Genomic DNA, 12,514 nt, shown 5'->3' on the forward strand with positions numbered 1-12,514 from the left:
CACTAATTAAATTAATCTATTATTATGCAGATAGAGCTCAAAGTCCAAATTAGGTTTCTTTGAAAATTAATTTCTTTACATTTTCATGAGACATTCAGGCCACAGTTCTTTTATGCACTTTATGATTATTTTAAGAATTAATAGTACAATTGTCTAATTTGCATATTCATAGATAAGACTGGGTGTAAGTTCAAGGCTCTATTTCATCAATATCAAAATCTGTTGGCTTCAGGATGAATGTCTGCTATAATATGCAGTATTGTGAGTTCTGTGTAGAGTCACTGCATTGTTCAGTTATGCCATCGGAATCCATCTTTTTTTTAATTGGTCTACTTATCATCTTGCCTTTCAATCTACAGAGGAAATTTGAATACCTGAAGGACATGGGTGGAGAGTATTTCGCTCGGTTAATTGAATACGAGATCATCGATGCCAGATAACAGAGTTGGTCACGCATCGGGACCTTGCGATCTTGTTTGGATGATCCGAATTTTAGTTAATTGAATGCTGGAAAATTGAGGTTCCTTTGTATTTGTGCATTTTCCCATCTGTCTATTGGTCTGTATCTACCGGCCTATCTCCTCTGTCCTCTCTCCATCAAATGCCAGAACTTCATGGACTTGTTTGTCACTAATGCTGAGATTGTCCATCCAGCTAACTCTGTGATTTCACCCTTTCTGCTGAAACCAAACCTCAGTACAACCCTGAGAATCACATCGTACTCTTTTGAGCCCATTCTCATTGCAGTGTAAGTCCCAAGCTGGTTCCAAACCATATTCCATCTCTCACAAATACAGCTTACATTCTCTAAAGATTCACTTAAGGGATGTGAGCATCACTGGCTGGGCCAGCATTTATTGCCTGTCCCAGGATGCCATTGAGAAGGTGGCGGTGAGATACTTTCTTGAACTACTACCTTTAATAATGTTGCCTAACCTCCATGGAAATCCTCAATTCGTTTCTGTCAACTCCAGATGCAGTTGTTGTAATGTTTTCCTGGTTGGTCTGCATCCCTCCACCATCAATGAACTTTAACATCTGCATTAGCAGTAGGATTAAGATATTTGGTCCCTCAAGCTTGCTCTGCCTTTTAGTGAGGTCATGGATGATGTGGTTACTCTGCATTCCTCCCTACCCAGGATCGTCTTTCAGCGCTTTGTTTATCAAGAATCTATTTACCTATACCTTTGTAGTGAGAGTTCCAAAGTCTCAATACCATCTGTGAGAAAAATATACTCCGCATTTGTATCTTAAATGGAAAACCTTTTATGTTTAAACAATGATTCCCTCGTTCTAGATTCTCCCAAGGAAACATCCTTTTCACATCTATCCTGTCAAGACCACTCAGGATTTACTATGTTTCAATTAAATCCTGGATAAATCCTCACGGGCTGCCAAGAAGTGGGACAAAGGGTGCCTTTTTGATTGATGCACCTTTGCCATATTATCTGTATTTGCCTTGGTGTTGTCTGACCACCCAAATGACTGGATAGTCACATCTATCAACATTCACATGATACTCAATTGTGAAAGCATCATTTATTACCATAAGCTTTTCCCAGTGTTCAGGGGTTAATGTTAGCTTTAGCAATACCTCTCCCATGTGGCTTTTAGGAACCTTGAAAATGATATTTTTCACCTTTTTCTCCAGAATCTTAAATACATGTGCATTAGCAGTACCAGGTACAGGGCAGGGCACAGTCAATGCTGCACAAATAATTTAATCTGTTGCCGAACTTCTTCGTTGCCTTCAGCTTTAGACACTGGAGGAGATTTAGAGTGTAGGATCCTAGCAATTTGAAGCTCAGATGATAAGTATAAAAGAAGTTATACGCAGTCTTTCTTCTTTCCTTGTCTTTCTTTAAAATCTTCAGTGAGAAGCAGTGAAAATGGACAAGATTAGGTTGGGTTATCTGGTCGGCATGGACTAGTTGGACCGAAGGGTCTGTTTCTGTGCTGTATATCTCTGAGACTCTATGACTTTAATTAAGTGAACACTTATTTTTCCAAAATTCAGTGGATACAATTTAAACTGTCCAACATTTCCTCATGAAACAACTCATCCATTCCAAGTATTACTCTGGTAAACCTTCTCCGAATGGTTTCTAATGCATTCTTCCTTAAATAAAGAGAGCAAACTTGAATACAATATTCCAAACATGGTCTCCCCAGTCCTTTGTATAACCTCACTAGTTTTATGTTCAGGTCCTCACAAAATAAATTGTAATATTCACCCAATTCCCGCTAAAATAAGAACTCACTAGTAGTTCCTCATCTACCACTGTAAACTGAGTTAAAACTCAGGATGAAGGAGCAGTGCTCCGAAAGCTAGAACTTCAAAATAAACCTGTTGGACTATAACCTGGTGTTGTGTGATTTTTAATATTGTCCACCCCAGTCCAACACCGGCACCTCCTCATCACTGTAAACTAAATAGGTCCTTACACCCTGTCAAGGATAGAGGATGGGTAGCAGCCTCCTTGTATCCACAAATATTCTCGCATTCACCTAAGTAAACAGATGGAAACAAAGCAGAGGTGTCATTACCCACACCCAAGACAGTGGAACACATACCAAATCTATCATTACACCTGAAGCATGCTCTCACATGAGATAGGAGAAGAAGGGCTTATGCCCGAAACGTCGAATCTCCTGTTCCTTGGCTGCTGCCTGACCTGCTGCGCTTTTCCAGCAACACATTTTCGGCTGTCACATGAGATTCCAGAATCTGCTGGTGCAAAGTCAGCCGTGAGGCCAGAGAATACAAAAAATGTAAGTTGTTTCCAACTCCAATAACTCAAGCCAGTTACTCTGTAGTGCCAAGGAGCCCAGCAACGCCATGTTGACCTATTACTGGAGTGTTGACATATGCCACTAGATAATTTTGTTTATTTTCAAGCCCAATCTATTACCGAGGAGACTGCAATAAAATTAATGCTCAGTAAAGAATTCTGATTTATTCGCCTTCTAATTTATTTAGCACTAACTGTCCCAGTAGCTTAATTACTTTGAATATAAAATTATAATTTAATTGCTTGGCCACCTCAGCAGAAAGTCTGTCTGCTAGCCATAAGCAGCAATTCGATGACTTGATGCTTTCAGGTATTGTCATGAATTTATGTGTACGGTCTTGGAACATTGATGGTGTTTCAATTATTTTTCAGATAATCAATAAAATGACACATTTAATTTTGAGTTCCCTGCACAGGATTTTTTTTTAAAAAGTCAAAGTTTTGCTTCAATCCTGTTCCTACATCTCTTGAAGTTTTGCTTGAGTTTTACAAACTATTGCGTTCCGTGAATGAATATCTGACAGCAATAGATCGTAAAACTATCACTCCATATTCACTATATTATCACCAGGCTGACCCTTTCAGGTGGGGAGGGCAGGATTAAAATTCTCTGCTGCAGAATTTGCTTTGCTTCTTCAGAATGGTCTCTCAAGAAGTGTGATTAATTGTCAGTCAGGCTCTGCATTGGCATTCAAACTCGAACTGTGTAACTTGTTTAAGAAAACTTTTACAGCGAACAAATGGTTTATTCATTTGTGTTGTAGACCTGGAGTGAATTATACTTCAGTGCAATCACACATAGTTAAGATGTTGCCCCCGATCATCTTTACCAATCTTAGAGCTATACATCATCAGAGGCCATTCAGCCCTCACATCTGTGCAGACCTGGTGAAAAGTCTAGCAAATTATTTGCGCTCCCTTTTCCTTGCAAATTTTCCCATTCCAGATATTTATCCGATTCCTTTTGGAAATGCTGAACAAAAATATTACATTTAACTACAGGTGCGAGAAATGAGAAACACAATCAGAAATTGCTGGAGAAATTCAGCAGCTCAGGCAGCATCTGTAGAAAGAAAGCAGAGATAATGTTTCAGGTTTGGTGACCCTTCTTCAGAACAGTTCTGACAGCAATTAACTCTGCTTTCTCTCCACACTTGCTGCCTGGCCTGCTGGGTTTTTTCAGCAATTTTTTATTTTGATTTCCTTTTGAAAATGTTTTTGAATTTGTTGTCACAGTCATTTCTTGCAACACATCCCAGGGTACAATAACTCACTGCACAGAAGTGTTATTTTAAACTCTTGTATCAATAACCTTAAATCTGTGAGCTCTAGTTACTGACCCACCTGCTAGTGGAAGCAATTTCTGCTTATTTACTTTATCAAAAAGCCATCATGATTCTGAACAAATCTATTAAGTTTTCTCTCAACTCAATGTGGATTAATTTCAGCTTCTGTTGTCTTTTCATGTAATTGAACATTCACATCCCATAATGACTTGAATAAGTACAAAACAGGCAAAAAAAACCCCCTCCAAATTGCTCATTCCTTAAAATTCAAATTCACAGGAGACCAAAAATCACAACCTAACAATGACAAACACAGACAAAGGACCCATTCCAGAGTTTCAGTGATATTTTTCCCAAAATTCACCCTAATCCATCAATTAAATTATTGCATGGGGTTTGGGGGAAGGCCTCAAATCGATTGCACAATATTTAAAATTTAATCCAAAGATGTGTATTCGTAAGATTGAAGGAAGGCAACCATTAGGAAGATACAGCAGATGTTGACTTCTTTAACAGAATAATTTCAAAATGGTACTCTTGGTGTCAATTTAATTATCCCAATATTCACAAGCATATAAGCTTTTTATTTAATGTAATTTTATATAACTAATATAATTTTAACCTAGTTGACTTAATGTGTCTATGGTACACTGGAGTGAATTTAAAACAGTTGCTTTTATATCAGTCACATAGAATAAAGTAGGCAGCAAGGGGCAGACAACATCTATATGCTCAACCTAGAAACTGCTTCTTGCAATATTAATGAGCAACTGCTTAACATTTTTGTTTATTATTGCTCTGTAATGCATTTAAAATGAATATGGCAATAACAGGTCGTTGAGGAACCAGATTTGGTGAAAAATGCTAAACTTATACTGAATTATATTTCAAATCTGGGACTCTGTTCTCTGGAAAAGATAAGTCTAAGGGATAGCCTGGTGGAAATTTTAAAATGATAAAAGTGTTTGATGAGGTAGAAATTGGAGAATTTATTCAGGGGATATTATAAGTAAATTTCAGGGGATGGGCAATAGCCCAGTGATATTATTGCTGGGCTGTTAAACAAGAAACCCAGGAAATGTTCTGGGCACCTGGGTTCAAATTAAGAGTCTAATCGTGACCATGAATCCATTGTTGATTGTTGGGAAAAACCCATCTGTCCTTTAGGCGAGGAAACTGCCATCCTTACCTGGCCTGGCCTACATGTGACTCCAGACCCACAGCGATGTGGTTAACATTTAACTGCTCTCTGGACAATTAGGGATAGGCAATGAATGCACCAGTGGCGCATCCACCCTGTGAATGGGTATACATGAGAAAGATACAACAGCTGCTAATCAATCCAGTTGGGAGTTCAGGGAAAATCCTTTAGCCCTGAGAATGCCAACAGTTTGAAACTCTCGATGAAATGCTGTAGTTGTGACAAATAGCACAGATACATTTAAGGGAAAACTGAATAAGCACATGAGCGAGTAAGGAATAGAAGGAAATGTTGATCAGGTTAGTTGAAGTAGGACAGGAAGAGTGTTCCCACTTGCAGAAAGGGCACCCCTATCCTGGGTGAGGGGTCCTCCCCTTTCTTTCTACCCTTTACCATCCAGGCACCTCTCCACCCACCTGCCCACTCCAATCATATTATACCATGGATAGCATACTAAGTCGATAGACTGAACGAGGCTAATGACTTTCAATTATTTATTTGAATATCACAGGTAGGCTGCTGATTTTGGTGTACAATGGAAGGGGTTAGCTAATGGGATAGGTAAGAAAGTGGTGAGCTAGCCCACTGCCCTGCTTTACCTCCTGAACCCCATAGTTAACTCCTTGTTATGCAAATCAGAACAATTCACCTGAAGATGTCATCTGCTCACAGTTCTTCCACAGTAAAATGCTTGTGAGGAACATCTTGGAATTTTATGAGGAAGATTGCACGTATGATGGTTTGACAAAGTAGGGAATACATAAGGCAAACAAGTAACTTCAGCATTGGCTGTGATATAGAGAACGTTTTGCAGCAACTGGCAAAGCAAGTGGACAATAAGATGATAGTCAATAGCTTCAATTGAAGAGCTAACACCAGCAATGACAAATAGGATGAATGGCTTCCTTCTTGTCTATTCCTATAACAACATAGCACTTTGTTGTGACTGCCTGAAACATCTTTGAATGTTTCACATGACAATGACTGAGTTTGAAGTGTGGTGAGGTAGTGCACATTATCGGCAACAATGATCAGCTCATGTGTTTCTGGTGGCGTTGGTTGAAAGGAGATTGTGTCCAAAGCACAGACAGTAAACCCCATTCTGTTGTGAGATACTTAATGTCCAATTAACCTGTCCAAACAGGATGTGCCTTGCTCAAGCAAAGGGTCTAATAATTGAAGTTTGAGAGAAACATAAAATAAATGGATAATTCGTTATCAAGCATTTTACAACATCACTCATAGTGAAACCCCACCGCTATGATAGAGAACCTTTCTAAAACTCATGGAACGAAACTTTTGCGAATAAAGGAAATACAAAGGCATAGATCTGAAGGTCTTTATTCTGCATTTTCTTTGTGTACACAGTAATATATTCATAAGTTATGTACCTCCTTTTGATCTTCAGTCCTTTGTAATGTAATGTGGAGTGCTCACAGCAGCCTGTAGTCAGGCAGTCGTGACTGAAATCTGCATGGATGGAATCGACACTTGAAAGAAATGTTTTATTTCTGTCAGAGCTTTGAGCTGAAATGCTAATATTAAAGCTTTCAAATGCTTAATGTGTTATTAGATATTCTGTCATTTTGATGGTCATATTAATCAATATAACAATCTTTTAGTTTCTCTGATCTGGGTGACACCAGCATAATTGGCACTTACTGCCCATTGCCTAGCAACGGTGTGATGACATTCAGGGGTCTTCCCCACGAACTGTTGTCTCTCCTTCTTTTAATGATGGCCCATCAGTGGCGCAAAGTAGGGAATGCCAGGATTTTGACCCAGCATTGGTAAAAGTTAACTGATAACTGTCCGAATGAAGATGGCATCTGATGTGGGAGCGACTGCATTCCCAGGGTATTGCTACTTTTCTCTTCAGGGTAGAGGTCACGGGGCTGTGTTAATTGCTCTCAAAATAGCTAGGTAGTGCTCCACAAACTCATTAACCTTAATGAGTCTGATATGGCACACAGTGGTTCCCAGGTTTGCATTGCAAATTGTTTCACCTTGAAAGCCTTGCTCAGGCAAATCAGCTCTCATTGGATGGCAGCCATCCTGTTCACACATTTCCATCTGAGAGACTGAAAGTGACAATAAACCAGCTGAATTCCAATAAATCCATAACTCATTTGCCCAGTTATTTTATGCTTGAATCAAAATTGTGCTTGGATCAGGATCTCTGTAAACTACGGTTAAACTAGAAAACTCACAAACCATTTATCATTCCTTTAGCAATTCAATTAAATTAAGATTGGAAAGCACAGAATACTGAGGCTCTGTTTACCTCTGCTCTTTGTGTAATGTCTAGGGGATATCTGGCAGTGTTTGTCTACATTCTACAGAACTGCTACAACAGGGATCATTTAGCAAATCCTGTTTTGGACTGAATTGTTAAGTTTGAATGAGGAATTCTGATCAATCAGACAGAGCTTCAGTTTAGTGATACACCATGGTTCATTCAATGGACTTTTCTAGAATTGGCTTTCTGTGTTTTTCTCATCATGTCCCTAATGGTTCCTTCAGATTACAAATCACTACACATTCTATCTGAATGTTGACTTTAGATTACATTGTAGACCGAGTCCCATGATGTAAGGAGATTAAAGGAAATTCAGTAATAAAAACACAATGCTATTTAACAGTTCCTTTCCAGTGCTTTGAGTGTACTGAGTAAATGTTACCTGTTTGATGTTTAGTCAGACAAACTGAGAGGATGCATTTCTCTAATTTTGGTGCCCTGTGTATTAGATAGTCTCCTTGTAACTGTCGAGCTTTATACTTATTCTCAGCAATGGTTAGTACGCCATTAGTTATAACCTACAAGCGACAGTCTCTCTCAAGTGAAGAGAGCCAAGGGGTTACACATAAGGGACACCGATCCACAGCAATCAGGCAAAGAGGGAAGTCTCAAATCTATAAATTGCTGGAAAAGCTCAGCAGGTCTGGCAACATGCGTGGAGAGAAATCACAGTTAATGTTTCAGGTCCAGTGACCCTTCCTCAGAACTGGGTTCTACCTGAAATGTTAACCGCAATTTCTCTCCACAGATGCTGCCAGACCTGCTGAGTTTTTCTGTTTTTGTTTCTGAATTCCAGTACCTGGAGTTCTTTTTTTATTTATGTCCTAAACCTGTCTGGGCTGGAAAAAGAAATATACTTGCTACTCACTGAAGAACACACTGACTATCTAGCCAACTGAGTTAATCAGCATCCTTTCCTTAACTGTGCTCCCTGCAAGAAGGTATCTGTGAATGTCAGTCACCACCTTGCTAATCCTTAGGTGAAAATGGACTGATAAGTCAGAGGTGATTGAACCAGGAAATACGAATGTTAGCTGGCTGCAGTTTTAAAGTTACGTGTTCTTATTTTTATGGTGCTGCTGCTTATAGCAACTCCTGCCAGAAGGTCTGCTGTCCTGATAGGTCACTTCCATATGTCTTACACCATGCTCACATATCCACTTCTTTTTATATCCCCATTATAAATCGCTACATTTGCATACAAACCAGATAGGTCTAAGTAAGTTGCCATGTTTATAATTACACCCTCCCACATGTGATGGTGCGACAGGAAGAAGCAAACATTTTAATGTATTCTGAATTATTGATATATTAAGACCTACTGCTCAGGGTCCCAATCATTGGAAAGAGAAGAAGAAATTAATCAATTAATAATCACAAGGTGATTCCATAGGTTGGTTTTAAAAGTTTCTGCTTCACAGGAAGAAAAGGAATTGCTTTACACATTGACCCAAGGCAGAAAGTGCGAGTGAGTGGGAAATGCTGTCAGCTTTTTGATTTTGACACTGCAGCAGAGGAAGAAGAGCACAGAGTGTCTCTGATCAAGAATAGAAACTCTCACAGGAACGCTGCGACTATAGTCAGCTAGCACGAAGCCTTCGGTGCTACAACTCAGAGGTTATATGAGTCATGTCGCTGTATTGATTATGTCTTGTTATCTCCAACAAAGCCATTAATTCTAGCACTCACTGGGTGGTAGATTGTTCTAGCACTCACTGGGTGGTAGATTGTTCTAGCACTCACTGGGTGGTAGTTTGTTATATGTATAATTTACAGTAGAAGCTCCTTTGTGAAAGCTTTCAGAGAGGACAAACAGAATGGTCCTGTAATTCATTCCAGTTACGGGATTGCTGGCCTCTTCAGGCAAATTTCTATTGAAGTCCTCTCCATTTGCTTTAAACCTGGAAATGGTTAACAGCAGAGATAGGAAATATTCCAAAGCACAGCAGACTGGATATAATGGTAACATGAGCACAAACTAACACGTCATTTCATACTTTGCCCTGCCCACAAACTTGGCTTTTTACTTGATATACCATCATAAATAATACGAGCTCCTGGCTTACTTTGTACTTGGAAGTGACAGGGTTTGTGTGATATTGTGTACGAGTGACTGACAATGCTCATTACCCACTCTGTGCTTATAATTGACAAGTCTTGTCCATAACATGTTTTTGTAACTGACAAGGCTCATTACTTACTTTGTGGAAGTAACTGACAAGACTCGGTACTATCTTCTTTCCAATACTGACAGGATTTCTAATTCTGACATGCCTGTACTTGACAGGGTTTCTAGCTTGCTGGAAACTTCATTAAAACATTGTACGTTCACAATGTACAAAACTCAATACTTAGCAGGGCTAAGAATACTGCGTCAGGTCTCTAACAATAATCAGAATCTGACATTACCATCAGGCCAGTTCTTTTAGATAATTTCTGGTACCCTGGATCTAGACTGAAGGTTTGCCTATTCTGTATCAGCTAAGTTTCTGACATGAAGAAAAGGGAGCATTGGCACAGACCATAGGAGGCACCGTGCTGAGCAGGTAAGGATGCCTCAGGAGCAACAGGTTCCACAACGCCCTCGTTTGGGGCATTGTGGATTTTTCTTCAAATTGCGGCTTTATCCATATGCGCAAATGTCAGCAACATTCCCTTCTTAGAACGTCTTGCTCTTCACAAACCTTGTGCACAGCTTGGACTACTTTGAGTGGATTGATATTTACTATCTGTAACATTCGAGACTGTGCAGAATGCTAGACTTATTGCCTGATCGTTATGAGATCCCAGTGCTCTGTGCATTTCAATTCACTGGTTAGCCTGTAGTTGCTGGGATTATCCTGGTATTCCTTTTTAAACAAGGATATTACATTTAAATCTGCAGTCCTCTGGCACAATCCCCTTGATTTAAGCAGGACTTGGAAGCTTAAAATGACATCTTCCATCTTTACTTCCCTCAGTATTCTTCATCTGGACCTGGTAACTCTTGGGACAGCCAACCTTCCAACTACACTCTCTTTATCAACTGTAAGCCCAACCAGTAATTCAACTACTTCCCTTTCTACTCTAACTGCAAGTATCTATTTCCTTGATAAAGACCCAGGAAATTGCACATTTAATATGTTAGTCTTCTTGCATATGTCCCCTAATTGGCCCAACTCCTCTATTTTTCTAATTATATACCCAGAGAAGAGTTTGGGAATCCTTTAATATGTTACCTGCCAGTATCTTCTCATTTTTATTCTTTGCCTCTCTCATTTTCTTTATCACGATTGCTTTGAACTTTCGAGCCAGAAATTGACTAGGTATCTTTTTTTTGGTGAGTTTCATGGAGGGTGTCTTTCTGTGAACTTAATCGGTTTTCTCATGCTATCGTCCAACACTTGCCTTATTACCTGTGTACCAAGCCCCTGTGCACCTCCCTCATTGTATTCTCCCACCCACCACAGGCAGAGGTTCTGGCTATCAGCAGGAGCTCCCAGGGTTCCTGATGCTAGCACCATATTTAAAGGCCATTTGGGCACCTGGCCAAACTTTCATTTCTAGAGCAGCCCTGCACAGTTCCTGTTAATTGTCCCCACATGTCAAACAGAAGGTAGTTGATACCCCACTCTGCCAATGGAGGCCTGAAGGTCCTAGTGACCAGGGTAGTGCAAGCAGTCACTGCTCATCTGGCTTGCCCCGAGATGATGGTGACTGATGGAGGACTCGAGGAACAAGGAGGGAGCTGCATTCTCCAGGAAACAGCCGTGACTTCCATGTTGGGAATTGTCGCTGACTAGTTTCTTTCTAGCTGCTCGGAGAATGGGAAGGGGCTTTCTTCAGTTTAACTTAAGTTTAAGAATAAGGAAAACAATAGGAAGATATAACTTAAAGAGAGTCCATCGATCCTGAGCCAGCTCAGCAGCATCAATGCCTGTACCACCATCTCTCCTGCACCACCTCATGTCTGTCTACACTGGACCCAATCAACATCAGAGTCGTATCTCACGCTGCTGGACCCACCTCGATTTCGCTGTGATGCCTTTGCGCCATTGCCAGGGCCGACCCAATCGACAAAGTCACTGATCATCAGGTGCCATCTTTCACCGCTGGGCACAACTCGCTGACATTGCCTCCGCCAATTCCAACACCTGGTCCAGTGCTCACCCTGGAAAAGTTAGTAAGGGCTCATTTGAATCTTCCCTGGGCTCACTCACCACTGCTACGTGGTTCACACTGGGTTCACTCGCCACAGCCGATGCCATCTGAGTTCAGGACAAAAGGGGAGTAAAGGAAAAGAGAAGGAAAGAACAAGAAAAGGAGTAAAAAACAAAAGAAAATAGAAGTGGTCAGAGCAGACGAGTCTTGGATCAGGAGGCCTACCCCACCGCCATCTTGATGACATCAAGTGAAAAACTTCTCATTGTATTGTGCTGTTTTTCTCTCTGTAAGGTACATGTGACAATAAAATTATTCATATTCATAACTGAGGCAGCTGATGTTTAAATGAGGATAATAATGCATGCAAATAGACCTCTTGCCACTCACCAATGAGAATCTCATATCATTGTATAACACTTGGGGCTGAATTTGACTTTCTTGGCTAAGTGCAAGTTGTGTTGAGCTTTTCAGAGGAATCCTTGCTGTGAGGCCCAGAAGCATTTCTTACTGTGTCTTACCAAAGGTACATCATTCTCAGCTTCCCATCCTGCCCTTATGCTGGTCCTCATGTCCATTTCCAGTCTGATCTTACCAAGCACCATCCCTGCAATTAACTTCCACTCAGCAAATAGTCACCAAAAGACCAGCCTCCCTTGAGACAGTGCCATCCACTGCTGTCCCCCCAAACGAGCGCTGGCACTCCAAAACTGCCCTACTCAGTTAAAGGAGTTTCCTGAAGGTTTCTGAGAAAGGGTAGATGGTAATTCTTTGACAGGGGCACGGATGTCCTGGA

The 12,514-nt window shown here is 40.4% G+C and overlaps 1 pseudogene; it reads right to left on the reverse strand.

Moving 5' to 3' along the window:
• Window positions 1-1,365: 1,365 nt before the first annotated feature.
• On the reverse strand, window positions 1,366-1,896 carry LOC132830231 (protein FAM98B-like; annotated as a pseudogene).
• Window positions 1,897-12,514: the final 10,618 nt, after the last annotated feature.

Source organism: Hemiscyllium ocellatum, chromosome 31 (assembly GCF_020745735.1).
Source record: "Hemiscyllium ocellatum isolate sHemOce1 chromosome 31, sHemOce1.pat.X.cur, whole genome shotgun sequence".
NCBI lineage: Eukaryota > Metazoa > Chordata > Chondrichthyes > Orectolobiformes > Hemiscylliidae > Hemiscyllium > Hemiscyllium ocellatum.